This window comes from Zootermopsis nevadensis, unplaced genomic scaffold, assembly GCF_977971745.1.
Source record: "Zootermopsis nevadensis isolate Lab colony 2312 unplaced genomic scaffold, Znev_1.0 Znev_ptg000013l, whole genome shotgun sequence".
NCBI lineage: Eukaryota > Metazoa > Arthropoda > Insecta > Blattodea > Termopsidae > Zootermopsis > Zootermopsis nevadensis.
Genome location: NW_028259145.1, coordinates 10,399,735 through 10,414,263, shown reverse-complemented (window position 1 = coordinate 10,414,263; position 14,529 = coordinate 10,399,735). Strand labels below are relative to the sequence as shown.

Sequence of the window (14,529 nt, the reverse complement as noted above, 5' to 3'; positions counted from 1 at the left end):
TAACGTACGGGAAGCATCTGTCGCCGCAGTGTCAAAGGTTGCAAACCACAGACAGGACTATATTCACATTCGCCACAACTTTTATTTCGTTCTCTAAAGTTTCCTTACGTCACTGTCCGATAACTTATATTTCAATGGATAATAAACTTAATTTAACTTCATCATATTGCCGAGGTGGTTTCTTCAAAATTACACCTCGTTCGCCTTTCTGTGTCGATGCGTAATGTTGAAGTGGGAAGAAAGAGGAAGCTACTACTAGCTTATTTCTTTTAATTATTAATTTAAAACTAAATATTTAGGCGGTGTATGTGTTTTTTGTTTGCAGAGTGATACACTCTCTGAAATAGAAATCAATAGTTTGGAATTTTCCAAAACCGATAGTGATGTACGCGTACAGCTGGTTTCATGTGGTTTTCCTCTGCCTTACATTAATTAGAATTATGTGTGTCAGAAATGCATTCAGTAAAGGCACCAAATTAAAACATGAATTAATGTTACTGACTTTTCTGACACGTATGACTAGGTTAAAAGATTTCTATGGTACACGAGTCGGTAAAGTAGGAAAGATCATATGCAAATTGGAGTACATTCATGTTTCTTTTCTTTTAATGCATGTTACATTCCCACAAATACTCTTTAAAGTTGCACTAGTTATTACTCAATTATATGTTTAAAAAATTCCGTGTGAAACTTATGCCATGTGCGACTGAAAATGGACGCTGTATTATGCAGATTGTGGCATATGAAAGAGAATGTCTAACTGTAAAGCACACGCTGTCCGGTAACTATTTTTTAACCAGCATAAAGTAATTGGCAGTATTCTCACTAACATTATCACTATATTTTTGCTGCATTGGTGAGGATAAAAGTGCGAGGAAAGCAGTTGATTTTATTTTTCCGTGATTCATTACTCATTGACACTATTTTTAAAGGTCCCGAGTTCGAATCTAACTGCAGACAATTCTATTCAAAAAAAGACGCATACTGCGGAAGCGCTTTTATTTCATAAAGCAGTAAGTTACTTACAAAATATGAATTTGTATGTTACAAATGACCAAGAATCTTTAACAAGATGTTCAGGATCTGAGTTTCAACCACTGATATCATTCATCCGGGCAGAGACTCAATTAGATATAATAATAATATATTTGGTTTAGAACTATATACAGAGATCTGTGGTCGCCTAACACCAGGTTTTCACGGCCACAGTCCTTACATACGTAGCACTATTAGCACTACTGCTTACTACAACTATTCACTAATGCTACTCTACATGACTATTCCTTAATTCCTAATACTATTTACATAACTCTTGTTGTTATTGTCGTATTGTTCTCGTGCCTTCTACCCCAGTGACAGTTCTAAATTCCTAATTTTGACCTGTCTTTTACATCTTACTTTGTACAGAAATTTCCCTACATCCCTGACCTCCGTGTCATTCGTAGTGCTTAAAATTTTCTTGAAGGCCAACTCTTCACCAACGGTGAACCACTTGTTCCTCAGGAGCTGTTCCCTCCACCTCCCGGTTTCCGTACACTTTAATAGTATGTGAATCTCGCTTTCTGTCGCCCCACATAAAGGGCATATTTTTTCATCCATGCCCCCCCTCATCCCTCTCAGCTTCCAAATACCCGCTCTGAACCATGCCCATCCCTCCCTCTCCACCCTCGTACAGCAACCAATGTAACCCTGTCTACCCAATATAACATAGAGTAGATGGTCTCTCGGCTTCGGACCGAGGAAAGCGACACGAGACTCTTGAATATAAGGTTGGGTAGACCCTAAATCTATTCTTGACTTTGTTGCGAAGAGAAAAATGCCTTCCTCTGTCCTTATTGTCAAACCCATAAAAATACTCTGTACTAACACCACAATAACACGAATCAATCAGGATAATTCAATGCAGCAAATAGGCTACAAACTCTACCAAGCAACAGTTTTACTGTATAACATATGCAGTTGATAAAGCTAAGTTAAATCTATGCTAGAAAGTGTACAAGAAACTTGATATATACTTGGGAATCACACACCGCCTTTGTACGCAACGGAGCTCTACTGGCGTGGCAGAGACGAGGTGTACGTTACAGAAGCCAACAGCAACCATCCCCGTGGCTTAATTTGTTGCAGTTCGTATCATGGAGACCAATTCTGAGCCAGGAGCAAGCAGACATGTCTTTCCCAAGGCTCGTCGTTTTCTAACCAACTAATTGGCGTCTACCAAATATGATGGAAGACTAAATAATAGCCGTGCAGCTACGGCTATCTCTTTGCTGGTGTTCTATGTCAAGCAGATCCAGTTATAAAAGAGTGTTTCATGAGATGCTTTCCTGCATTCATGGATTACAATTTCTGTCACACGGATATTAGTAATTTTCCGTTTAAATAAGCGAGTTATAAGTTGGGGGAATACATTGATGATTAATACCGAAGCTGAAAATGTTTACATTAATTATACTTGTTAAAATTATAACTGTAGATCCATTACAAAATTATTTAATGTATTCACACTTATGAATTTAAGCAGATATAAGTGAAAAAGACACGTAGCATGTACATAAGAGATGTATAAAATATCATTTACCGAACACAAAACACTGGTGAATGGAAAAATTGACGTAGTTATGACAAAAATAATACTTTTATGTGCTTGTTATAGTGACCCATAATTTAAAGCACGTACTGTCTTGGGTGCTCAAACAATGGGTTCGAATCCCACTCTAATCGTGGACGTATGTCGGCTTCTATCTGTGTGTGCTGTCCAGCATAGACAGGGCCCCTAATACAGTCCGATTCTACTTATTTTACAGAAGGATTCGCAGTTTTGAAAGCTAAATATTAATTAGAACAGACCGTGTCCCAAGAAAGAGGAATAATTTTGTGTGAATTTCTCATATAAAATAAATTAAATAGGGAATTAAAATAACAAATAATTGATTAAAAGCACGCCTACTCTATATTCTTGGAACGGCATTTTACAAAATTACTGACTGAGCCATTTAAAAAGTAAATGGAAATACATGAGAATCTAAAGAGTGAAACTATTATACACTTAGAGAAAGAGTAGATTTACTTATTGAAATAATAAATTAAATGTAAAGAAAAACAACGATTACAACACGTATTAACTTTGTTATGTTTAAGAAAGAATTTTGTGTGTACGTTAAATTCCATGTCCAACCATCTTCTTTAGAAAGTGTTATAAAACCCTCCATGTGCTATTTAAATTCGCTTTCTCGAGTCGAGTCTACATTTTACTATAATGTTACAATTGGCGTATTAATCGTCATCGTTGGAGTTACACCACTTCTCCCCTATGCCAGAAACTCTTTTTTTAAGTTCTCCTTCCAACTGTGTAAGTGTGATTTCTGTATGCCGTTTAGTTTTTATTAAATAAATTTGAAACCGCTAAGATTATTCATCGCCCTGATGACGGAGGCATTATGACCTCTGAAACGTTGGTTAACATCGACCAGACTACACAGCGCAACGACCCAGAAGACAGAAATCTTCATCGCCCTGATGACGGAGGCAGTATGACCTCTGAAACGTTGGTTAACATCGACCAGACTACACAGCGCAACAACCCACAAGACAGAAATCTTCATACTCATCGCCCTGATGACGGAGGCAGTATGACCTCCGAAACGTTGGTTAACATCGACCAGACTACACAGCGCAACAACCCAGAAGACAGAAATCTTCATACTAAGAATCGCCCTGATGATGGAGGCAGTATGACCTCTGAAACGTTGATAAACATCTACCAGACTACACAGCGCAACAACCCAGAAGACAGATATCTTCATATTCATCGCCCTGATGATGGAGGCAGTATGACCTCTGAAACGTTGGTAAACATCGACCAGACTACACAGCGCAACAACCCAGAAGACAGAAATCTTCATACTCACCGCTGTGAAAACCTCAAATCTTACATTATTCATATTCTCCCGCTTTCTTCCCGCCATTTGTCCTCGTGTTTTAACTAATGTTGCGCTCCAGAGTTAACCGCCTCAAAACCATTCCTTGCTCGATGTACAGAAGAGCTGTGTTAATGTAGGAAACCGTCTATGTATTAGAGCTATACCTGCTGTATACCAACATTCCTGATGTTGCTTCTACTAAAGAATGCATCATGGCGGCACTGCGCTGACTCGGCAGTAATGTTCGATGATGAGAAAGCAGCATAAGATACGGGTGTGATGCGATTGTGGGAAAACATCACAACCAACCACGTTTTTGTGACGACATAATTCCGGATTACGATGCGACACGCAACAATGACTACTGACGCTTACAAAACTGTCACAGTCACTACGAAACCTTTCAACAATTTCCGAATAACACAAGTGAAAAATAAAGTTGTTTGTTTGCTTAACTAAGCCACATAACATGAACTGGCATTATTAACCTTAGCACTAGACAGTCTACATAACAACCCGCCCGCTTTAACCACGGAGAAGAAGTTATGTCAATATAAAAGCCGTTCTGGTCGCAGTGGCGAAAAATACCTTGTCGAACCTCGTTCATCCAGTCTGTAACTCTGTCGCTATAAGGACCTAGCACACGGGGAATACGGGTTATTTATTCAATTAATTTTCCCCTATTTACTCCGGAAGGTACGACTTATTTTAATTGAAATGAATAAGTCGTACACTGGTGTATTTTATTCTAAACGCATGGACATACACAAATGGACAGATGAAAATTTCATATCCGCCTACACTGAGCCAAAATGGGAAACCTGTACGTTTTATATTTTATTCAATGACTTCAAAAGCTAAGATTATGTAACGTCGAATGATAGGAAGATTAATGAATTAGAAATGATGCAGAGGGAAGAGGTCGTCGCTGATTTAAGTTGCTATCCCTGCATATGCCTTAGGAGGAGACAGAAGAAAGCCACATTAATCCTGTCTGGTTCAAGATTTGAAACGGGAAACACCAAAAATAAAAAAAAAATTGATAACCACTTGAGCGCAACGTTGTATGATACCTAGACTTAGGCAGGAGGATAATATTAAAATGGATCAAAGGAAATAGGTTGTGAGAATGTGGCGTTGATATAAATGGCTCAGGATGGAGACCAGTGGCGAGCTCTTGTAAGCGAGGTTTTGAACATTAATGTTCCATAAAAGCGGCTGTGAGGTCTTTGCTTCATAGGACAAATCAGTTAATCAGCCAACGAACAATGCACACCCGCGGCGTTCAAGAACAAGGAACGGGCAAATACACTTCATCAAGACTCAAACCTAGGACTACGTACAGATGCCAGTCGTAATCAGCGAAGACCCAGAAGCGGGGAGAAATATTATTGTTGAACATATCAAAGTGGCACTGCGGCAGGGTTTTCTCCGGGTCCTTCAGTTTTAACCTTCAATTTCGATCCACAGCTTTTCCATATTTACTCATATCATATAGGGGATGGACAAAGTAGCCCTTAGCGGCCCAATTCCACATACACAAAGACTCACCCTATCGCAACGATAAGATAAAACGAGTAGTTCAGAAGCAGACGCACTGACATAAGATGGAGAATCGTTAATAACTTTAATGTCATCTCCCGCTTTACATTTTTTTAATTTTTCTACAGATTCAGAAATGTAAATTTGTAATTACCGTTGTTATGAGACCATGACTGTACGAATGACCAGTCACTTGTTTCATTTATACCATTTTATTAACTGTAGCAAATGGAGACTCACCTCTTCAGATGCAGGTCAGTTGTAGGCCCAATCATTTCTTTGCCGTTTGTTCATGGCGGTTTCTCTTGAGCTGACTGGTAAACTTTGCCAACTTCTACAGATCTCGTGTTCAGCTGCAATTAATGAATTAATTATTGTTGGAATAAATTAATATAAGGAAGACAATGAATGTTGGGAAAATGCTCGTGAAATAATAAATGCATAAAGATTTGACAAACAAATCTCACGGAAAGTTTTCGCTTCAAACAGGCTACTAAATTCAAACACGTGTTTTAACGAACCTCAGTTGAGTTTCGATCTGGTATGCCTGTTAATAGATTATAGTAAGTTAGCTTATGATTTGGTCCAATGGCGAGCTTTCGAAGTAACAATAACGAGCCTTTTTGTTCCATCACACAAAGGAATTAGTTTTTTGGACGGTTATGTAGCCACTCAAGTAATCGGCCAGACAGCCAGTTACATTTATGATAGCACAATGATGTATGAAACATAATTCTCCCATGTCAAGTCTTTAGCAGTAAATCCTGTAACTGATCACAAGAAGACAGACAGACTGAATAATACAATAAATCTTCACAACCTTTCAAACATGGTTTCTTCGGAACACCCTGTTTTATTAAAAATTTATATATATCTTTAAGATTCACTGTGTCAATGGTACAGCGTCGATATTTCAACACACAGTTTAATGAAACGTGTAATTTACTCTGTACACCACAAAATTCTTTGAAGTTACGTCCAAGATCCGTCAGTCTCGAAGGCAATGCATGTCAGTGTAGTTGTAACATACCGCACAGCATTGAAAGGTTAAAATAATTTTTCGGGATGGAAATTCTAATTGGGTTAAATCGAAAATTAACATTTCTTAATTTCGCGTCCGAAGACATAAGTATTACAAAAAACTTTACAAATCTTAGACGCTGCTTTCTTCAATTCAAAATTTTAATAAAATTTATACACCATGGTTCTGTGGGAGTGAGGTAATAATTTCAACTATGGACACTGTCATTTTTAAGAAGCTAGTAGTGGCTCAGTTATTTACGAATTTACCGTCTTTCACAAAACCGAAGATTCATTAAATTGCTCATATTAGCCTGCCACTGGATCCAGTACTGTACCAGATGAAGCCAGTCCACACCCAAGAAATAGTTTCTGAAAATCCATTGTAATATTATGCTGCCCGGGTCTTCGAAGTGGTCTGTTAACTTCAGAGTTTTCGTCTAGAATTTTGTATAACCTACGTATTTTATATTTGTGTAGGAAATTCCGATTACTTATAATGCTCTAAAAGATGATATATTATTAACAGTTGGTTTCATGTTGGCCATTAAGACTTTTTACGTTCGTTTCTATCGTATACCATTTTATGAGAGTTTCCGCCATTGAATCTCAATCCTTGGCTGTGTTCGTCGAGGTAATTAGTGTTTATCGGTGAGATTTATGACAACTAAGAGAAGACAAGAACTTAAATGATTAAACTGTTCCGTGACATGTAGCTTAAAGTAGGTAACTTGACTCACTGCAATCTTTGCAGGTAATGAAAATAAAAAAAGAACGCGCAAAAATATGACTTTGTCCCATAAAGGGACAGGCTGGATATGATTTATGAAAGCCATTTCTTGTGTTGTTGTGTCTTAATCTAAGTAACTGTCTAATACGCACTATTTACTCTATTTTTCACTTATTTTAACATTCAGTTACTCCACATTTTGCCTACGGAATGTATTTAAAAATTCATGTCATTTTCAGAATAAACAGCGATTATTTTCCTAAAGAACATTAACAAACCGATATTTGTAATGGAAAAGTGTTGTTTTTTTCATTGGGGCAAGCACTTAACTTCATATATTACTTAGATTCTGTTCGATGTAGTTAGTTACATCACTGGAAGAAACCGACCTTTTATGTACGAGCAACAGGTTTCTTGTCTTCCTCATTTACACCCCATTTGATTAATCCATATAAACGCAGGGGTAACACAGGCGACGTTTAAAGCTTTCTTTAGCAGTGGGTCACTCTTAAATACTGAACAAACTGCATGGGGAAGGCTGTACTAAACAGCGTACTTCCAGAGCCCGATACAAATATTTCAGACCTCAATGTATCTGTTACTTCACTAATAAACTATTTAACTATAATAATAATAATTAAGTGGTGAATAGATGGAATAATAATACCAAATGACAGGAATGTAATTACGAAGAAAGCGGAGAAGATCTTGAAATACACCGAATGTGGAAAGTGAAAGCAAAAGTAATTCCAATAATTATTGGAGCAACTGGAACTCTCTTCAAATCACTTAGAAAATATTTGGCCAACATTCCGGGCGAACACAACATCAAGGAACTGCAGAGAACTGCCATTTTAGGATCTTCATACATCATTCGAAAGACGCTGTCGTAACATATGTAGTCAGCTCTAATAATAAAACTATGTAATACAAATAACACGTATTAAAAACAAAATATATTTCTGAAATAGCTGCTGCATTATATACCTTAGGGACAAGGTCTGTCTCAGGTACATGGAAGTACATACCCTATAAAGTGGTGAATAGATTGGATAATAATAATAATGAAAGTGTATCCTGAATTACATTTTAACAATTTCAGTTGGCACCACATTAAATATTTTCAAGACGAGTTTCTTGACGCACACACGATCAACTTTCTTTTTTGTTCAAATAATTTCTTCGCATTACTTTGAAAGAAATTTGTGTAATAATGTACATATAATTTTACATATCGTTGTACGTAACTTCACAGTACTCTCAAAAGTTTAATATTAAGTAATAACAAACTTTCGAGGATTTATATAAGTTCTTCCAGTGGTTAAACTGCCACACATTATTTATAGATGACAGATTTATACGAGGCTCGAGAGCCTGTCTGGGAAGCAGTTTACATGTAAAATCAATGTATGTTCTAGTCTCTGATTTTGCAACCACACAAATCACGATACTGTTGTAAAAAACATAGAAGTTAAATGAGAGTGTAAGGTTAACGTTAAAGTACCAAGAATTTTTTTTCTTTTGAAATAGTACTATGAACTATAAAGACAGCATCTAACAGAGTTTCAATGACCACAGAGCATGTAAGATGCCACACACTAAAAAATTGCATGTAAAAACAACAAATGGAATAACCAGGTATTCATTAAACTGAAACAGTACACTGGCATCATTACCTTTGTCAGAGCTGGCCTCGTTTCATTATGACTGGCGATACAGACTTTCGTGTGTACGGAATCAGATTGTGTAGAACGAAGCATTGCGTATGTCAAATGTTTCTTGTCGTTCTTGTTTTTGCCTGCAGATGGCATTAAAACCGCACGCTGTTAATGACAAGACCAACACAGCAGATTGCAATAAGTAAGTGGATAGAAATAAAATTCAAGCATCTACCTTGTGTATTTCCTACAAACAGGCGAATAAGCGCTAGTATTTATTCACCTTGAATTCCTTAAAGTTTTGTTTATTTCCTTAATTGCGTGGGAAAAATAAATATTTTTTATAGATTCTTCCTGTTTTGGAGCCACACAAACGAGATTAAATGATCACTTTGGTAATATTTGGAGCGACGAAAATGTTGGTTTATTGATTCATATAACTCATCGCAAGCTTCATTGACCGTGAGGCCTACAAGTTGAACGGTCAATTATTTATAAACTTGGAAAAAATGAGGTGGAATGAAGTGGTCATAGAGGTCTTAGGGGTATTTATATATAATAGTTGCGATAATGAACATATATTTTTCGACTTGTCTGTCCGCATAAGTTCAGAGACACTAGGATTTACATAAAATTTTATAATGGAATTTTACTAAAACTTATCTAAGCGTCGTAAGACCTATCGATACCTTCTCAAGACTGCATAATACAGCAATGAGAGGGCACAATCGCACTTCGAAAAAATTAGAACCCACGAATACAGTGATTGGCCACTACGAAATGAAATTTAATTGACCTGAATTTTATCAAGTGAAGGTAATGGATACCCTCAGCTCGGCATAAGACAGAAGTTGTGACAGAACAGGGCTACTGTTTTGCAGGTTTTAGTGAAGTGGTAGACGGATAACAGCATTTAAATTATGGTCTAACAGGCAAAAATCGAAGTAGCTGATGATAAATTTGTTCAGCACATTTTTTTGTAAGTAAGGACTGCGTGGATTACCCGAATATTGAACCCGGACTTTTCAGCTGGTAAACGAACTTCGAAATGTAAAATATAAATTCATATATTTTATTCAGTACATGAAATGCAAATAATTCAAAATGATACTTCTTCGAAGTTAAAGTGGATATCACTGATTCTTAAAACCACCCTCACAACACGGGTTTCCTGATTCCAGTAATTCTGAATTTTCAACTGAATTCGTCAACATAATAACAGTGGGTCTATTAAACAGAATTAAACAATTCGTAACTGCTGCTAATGTTAGCAATTTTATAACAGAGAACTCGGTGTCCACTAATTTGGACGCAAGCGAAGTCTGCGTTTTTGTTGACTCAGATGCTATGATCACACAGACAAGAGACCGGAGTAGCCCCATCGTTAAGGAAGGTGAGTTGCTGGTTTTTGGGAGGTCCTCGCCTTCTCCTCGGCCGTTTTCACACCTCTCCCGCTCATTCCTGCTGCAGTAGCAATTGCAAGTCATCAGATGCTGGTACCTCAACCGACTCGTTTAATTAATAAATCTGTGGACTTCTCTGAAGTATTATTTTGATAAAATAATGTCTAGGAGAACGTTTTTAAACCTGAACAATACACTGATTAAACCAAAAATATTATTACTTTTTATGAGTTAAATGATAATGAACGAATGTATTTTACTTAGATTTATCTATGCTTAGTTAATGACGTTTAATTTTACAACTGCAGCAATAAAAATTATTATAGTTTCTGTAATTTAGATAATAATGAACGCCTGTAATTTACTTACATTTCTCTATGTTCTGTTAATGACCTTTCGTATTACAGTGATACCTGGGTAATTTATTTTAAATTTACAACTGTAGCAATAAAAATTATTATATTTTCTGCTATTCAGATAATAATGAACGACTGTATTTGAGTTACATTTCTCCATGTTTTGTTAATGACCTTTAGTAATTACAGTGATACCTGGGTAATTTATTATCAAGGTTTTTTTAAATTTTACGACTATAATAATACCTATATATAAAGACACATCGTTTCTTTATACAGAAACAATTTTGTCTGATGTGTACACTACTTAACGAGAATTATATTTAACAGTATTTATGATGCAATATAAGTGTGTTTCTTAGTAAAGTTCACATCTTGCATCTCATTTACAGACTGGGTAAATAAAGGTGTTATATATTTGTTTTGCAAGGGATTTTTTCATTCTTCCAATTATCCACTGGTAAGTTATAACCTTTGCTTATGTATATCGCACATTATCTATTTTTAAGCATGCCACCTACTGTCGCGTGTGAGCCGGGATAACTCAGTCAGTATAGTGACTAGCTACAGGTTGGACGACCGGGGTTCGATCCCCGACGGGGACAGAGGATTTTTCCTCTAGCCTCTGCGTCCAGACCGGCTCTGGGGCCCACCCAGCCTCCTCCACAATGTGTACCGGGGTCTTTTCCCGGGGGTAAAGCCGACCGGGTCGTGATGCTGACCACTCACCCCCATCTAGTGCCGAGGTCAAGGAAGAGAGGAGCTATACCTCCACTCACCCCAAACGCCTACATGGCGTATAGTGGGACAAACTTTACTTTACTCTTTACCTACTTTCGCGTCCACAACTCTGGGATGTCGCTTGCACAGTCTATAGATTTTATTTGGTTCTCTACAGAATAGAGAATACATATTTTTCTAAAGAGAATTAAAATACTTAAATTTTTAATTTATGCGGTGTCCATTTAGGTCAAACTCGCCGTTTTAGATGGTATTTATGATGACTTTTGTCCTTTAAAGAGTCAACGTACGCCTTTCAAGATTTTCTAGGTCATATTTTTACTGCGTGTCTATCCTATGGCAAGGCAATGTATATTCGTAGGATTCGAGGTTATCACAGTGGTAAGCACAAAAATGACTGTCTTCTGAATGCATCGCCGTGTAGTCTGGTAGAAGCTCACCATCGTTTCAGAGGACCTAGCTCCCTCTGTCATAAGGGCGATAGCACGACGCTGCAACCCAGAAGACAGACATCAGAGTAAATTTGAGCAGACATTTCTCCTGTCCACGATGATGACGATAATGACGATGATGATTATTATTCCTGCTGCTCTCACATGCCACTTGTATACATTTCAATTATATTTGAACATATTTGATAGGTGATAATGTATTGTGCAATACGCTGAATAATGCGCTGAAAAACTGATGAATCTGATAACAAAGGGAACAAAGACCAAACTTCGTTCGCGTATGGAATGTTACAGTTTGTGTGATTTAATTATGATAAACGCGAATGAGCCTTTTGTACAATACTTGCTGACGCTCAGATCTGTTGACAATGAGTAACCCTGAGGCGAAAACAAGGGAGAGCAAAATGCCTGTCGGAAACATTTCTTCCTATAATGACAGAGACTGCGTCTTTAAATTGAAGAAATCCAAAATTTTTACATTTATTTCATAGTTGTACTGTTAAAATACCCTATTATGTGCTGAATTTATCTAATTTTGGCGCAGCACTTGATATATATTATATTTTCTTGTCAGAACGAATAAATTATGTTAAATAATTATATCTCAACCAGTTACACTGGTTGGATAGTTTGTTAGATATCTAGATCTTATTACAACCAGCAGTTATTGAATAATTAATTAATTAATTGACGTAATAACAAAGTACATACGTGTGTAACTCCATGGTTCAAAAGCCTTCCTTGAGTAATTCCGAGTTATTTATATAAATAAGATCTCTATTTTTATGGAACTAGTAGATTCGTAATTGCTCTGAAATTTGGGAACACAATCCTATATTTATTTATTATTACACGTATGCTTATTTATTTGTACTATTTCAGCATCTGAAAGAAGTGACTGATGAAACCCACAAAAGTCTTAATAGGATGTATGCGTCCGTATAATGGGTCTAAAGAGAATATTCAGTGCTCTAGACTTAGGATAAACCAAGGACCTAGAGAAATTGCAACTAATAAACCACGATGTGCAATGTTAGGTAACTCAAGCCGAAGTGAACTCACAACCGCCCTACAGCCAGTGACAGCGAGTGAAAAAGAAAGTTTTTACTTGTGAATCAATTGTTTTTTCCAGCAGTGTTAAAATATACAAGCCTACCAATAATTGGCAGAATTTGTTGACTGGAAGCTGCATTAGGCTCACCATCCCGCAGTGTAACGTTTGGGCATGTTGACAAGATTCAGTGCATGCGAGGAGTCTATTTAATGTGCATTAACTATTAATAACGCCAACGAAACAAAGGGGAAACAAGCACAATTCCTCGGTGGCGCAATTGGTTAGCGGACAGTTTTATACACCAGTGTCAGACCAATGCATGGTTTATGACTTTAATCCTGACATAGAGAATAATATTTTTATCAAACAAATACATTATGTAAGATTTTCACAGCGGTGAGTCTGAAGATTGCTGTCTTCTGGATTGTTTCGCCCTGATGATGGAAGCAGCATGGACCTCTAAAACGTTGGTGGACACCTACCAGACTACACGGTGCAACCCAGAAGACAGCAATCTTCAGATATTTAATTCGTAAAGTAATTAGACCAATAAGAATTGATTATTTCATTTCGGCGGGAAACTAACACACTTTGTACTCAGTAGGCCACAGAGAAGTGCAGAGAGACTTCCGGGACATTTGAAGTTCGAAAAGGTAAAGAGAAGGGAAGTGAGAGATAGACTTGACTTTATTACGTTTGTTATTACTACTGGTCAAAATGAGTTGCTAGATTCTCAATCCAAAATAGGTTCTGACAGGCCGAACAACTAAAAGCCCAAAAACTTTTTTATTGTAGGTTTGTCATATCGATTAACAGTTTTCATGTTGGAAACGAGGTTTATCGCTTACATATACTATCCATCCGATCTGAATAACCTCAGTGTTCATTTATCAAAGGAAATTGACTTATCTTGCCGTCTCTTCGGGAAGTCATTTTATACTTATTTTAAACTGCTTCATAACTGGGAATTATACCTTACTTCAACATGGAAATACTTTAAAATATTTTTTTATAAGAAAACCTAACAAACATATCCAAGGAGACAAGAGATTGGAAAGAGAGTAGTGAACCGTCTCTGACAAATAGGTTTGGTATTTGGTATTGAAAAATTGATACAGGAAGTCCAGTAGTTGAAAGAACAAACATTTTGTTATCCGCGTGATTCTCTGTTAGAGAAGAGTGCCGAGAAGGAAAAATGTTAGTATGATATGCTTTGTGTGTAGGCTCATTATAAAAAAATCATTTCCCTGTTTTATGCACGGCGTGTGTCCATACGACCCCTGGCGAACAGAAAGATTTTGAACTTTGAGGACTTGCATTTCTGTCCCAAAGCATGAACCAAGACTTAACAAGGCAAAATCACAGAACACAGACGCCACGTAAACTGACGCCGGCAATAGTTACAGCTTTGTCTTGTTTTTAGTGCTGAGAGTCGTTTTTAACCAAACTGCTATTAGGAAAAGTAGCCTTGTAATTGATTACATAATTCGCGCTAGTCATCCACTTTTGAGAAGAAAAGGAGCAACCTGTCCAAACAAAGCCGAGATTAAGCAAACTATATCCGAATAAAGATCGTCGCTAAACGCCAAAGGAAACCGCGGACTCATTTACGAAGCCATTTGCTGAAAGAGTCTAGAAACACACAACCCA

At 37.1% G+C, this 14,529-nt stretch overlaps 1 long non-coding RNA gene across 1 annotated transcript in view; it reads right to left on the bottom strand.

Annotated features, from left to right (window-relative positions):
• LOC110830755 (uncharacterized) overlaps positions 1 to 8,982 on the bottom strand; it is a 65,485-nt gene extending 56,503 nt beyond the window's left edge. The window contains exons 1-2 of the long non-coding RNA XR_002543366.2: positions 8,892 to 8,982; positions 5,706 to 5,818 (exon numbers count right to left, since the gene is read on the bottom strand). This is a non-coding gene — a long non-coding RNA (uncharacterized LOC110830755). The remainder of the gene's footprint in view (positions 1 to 5,705; positions 5,819 to 8,891) is intronic.
• Positions 8,983 to 14,529: the final 5,547 nt, after the last annotated feature.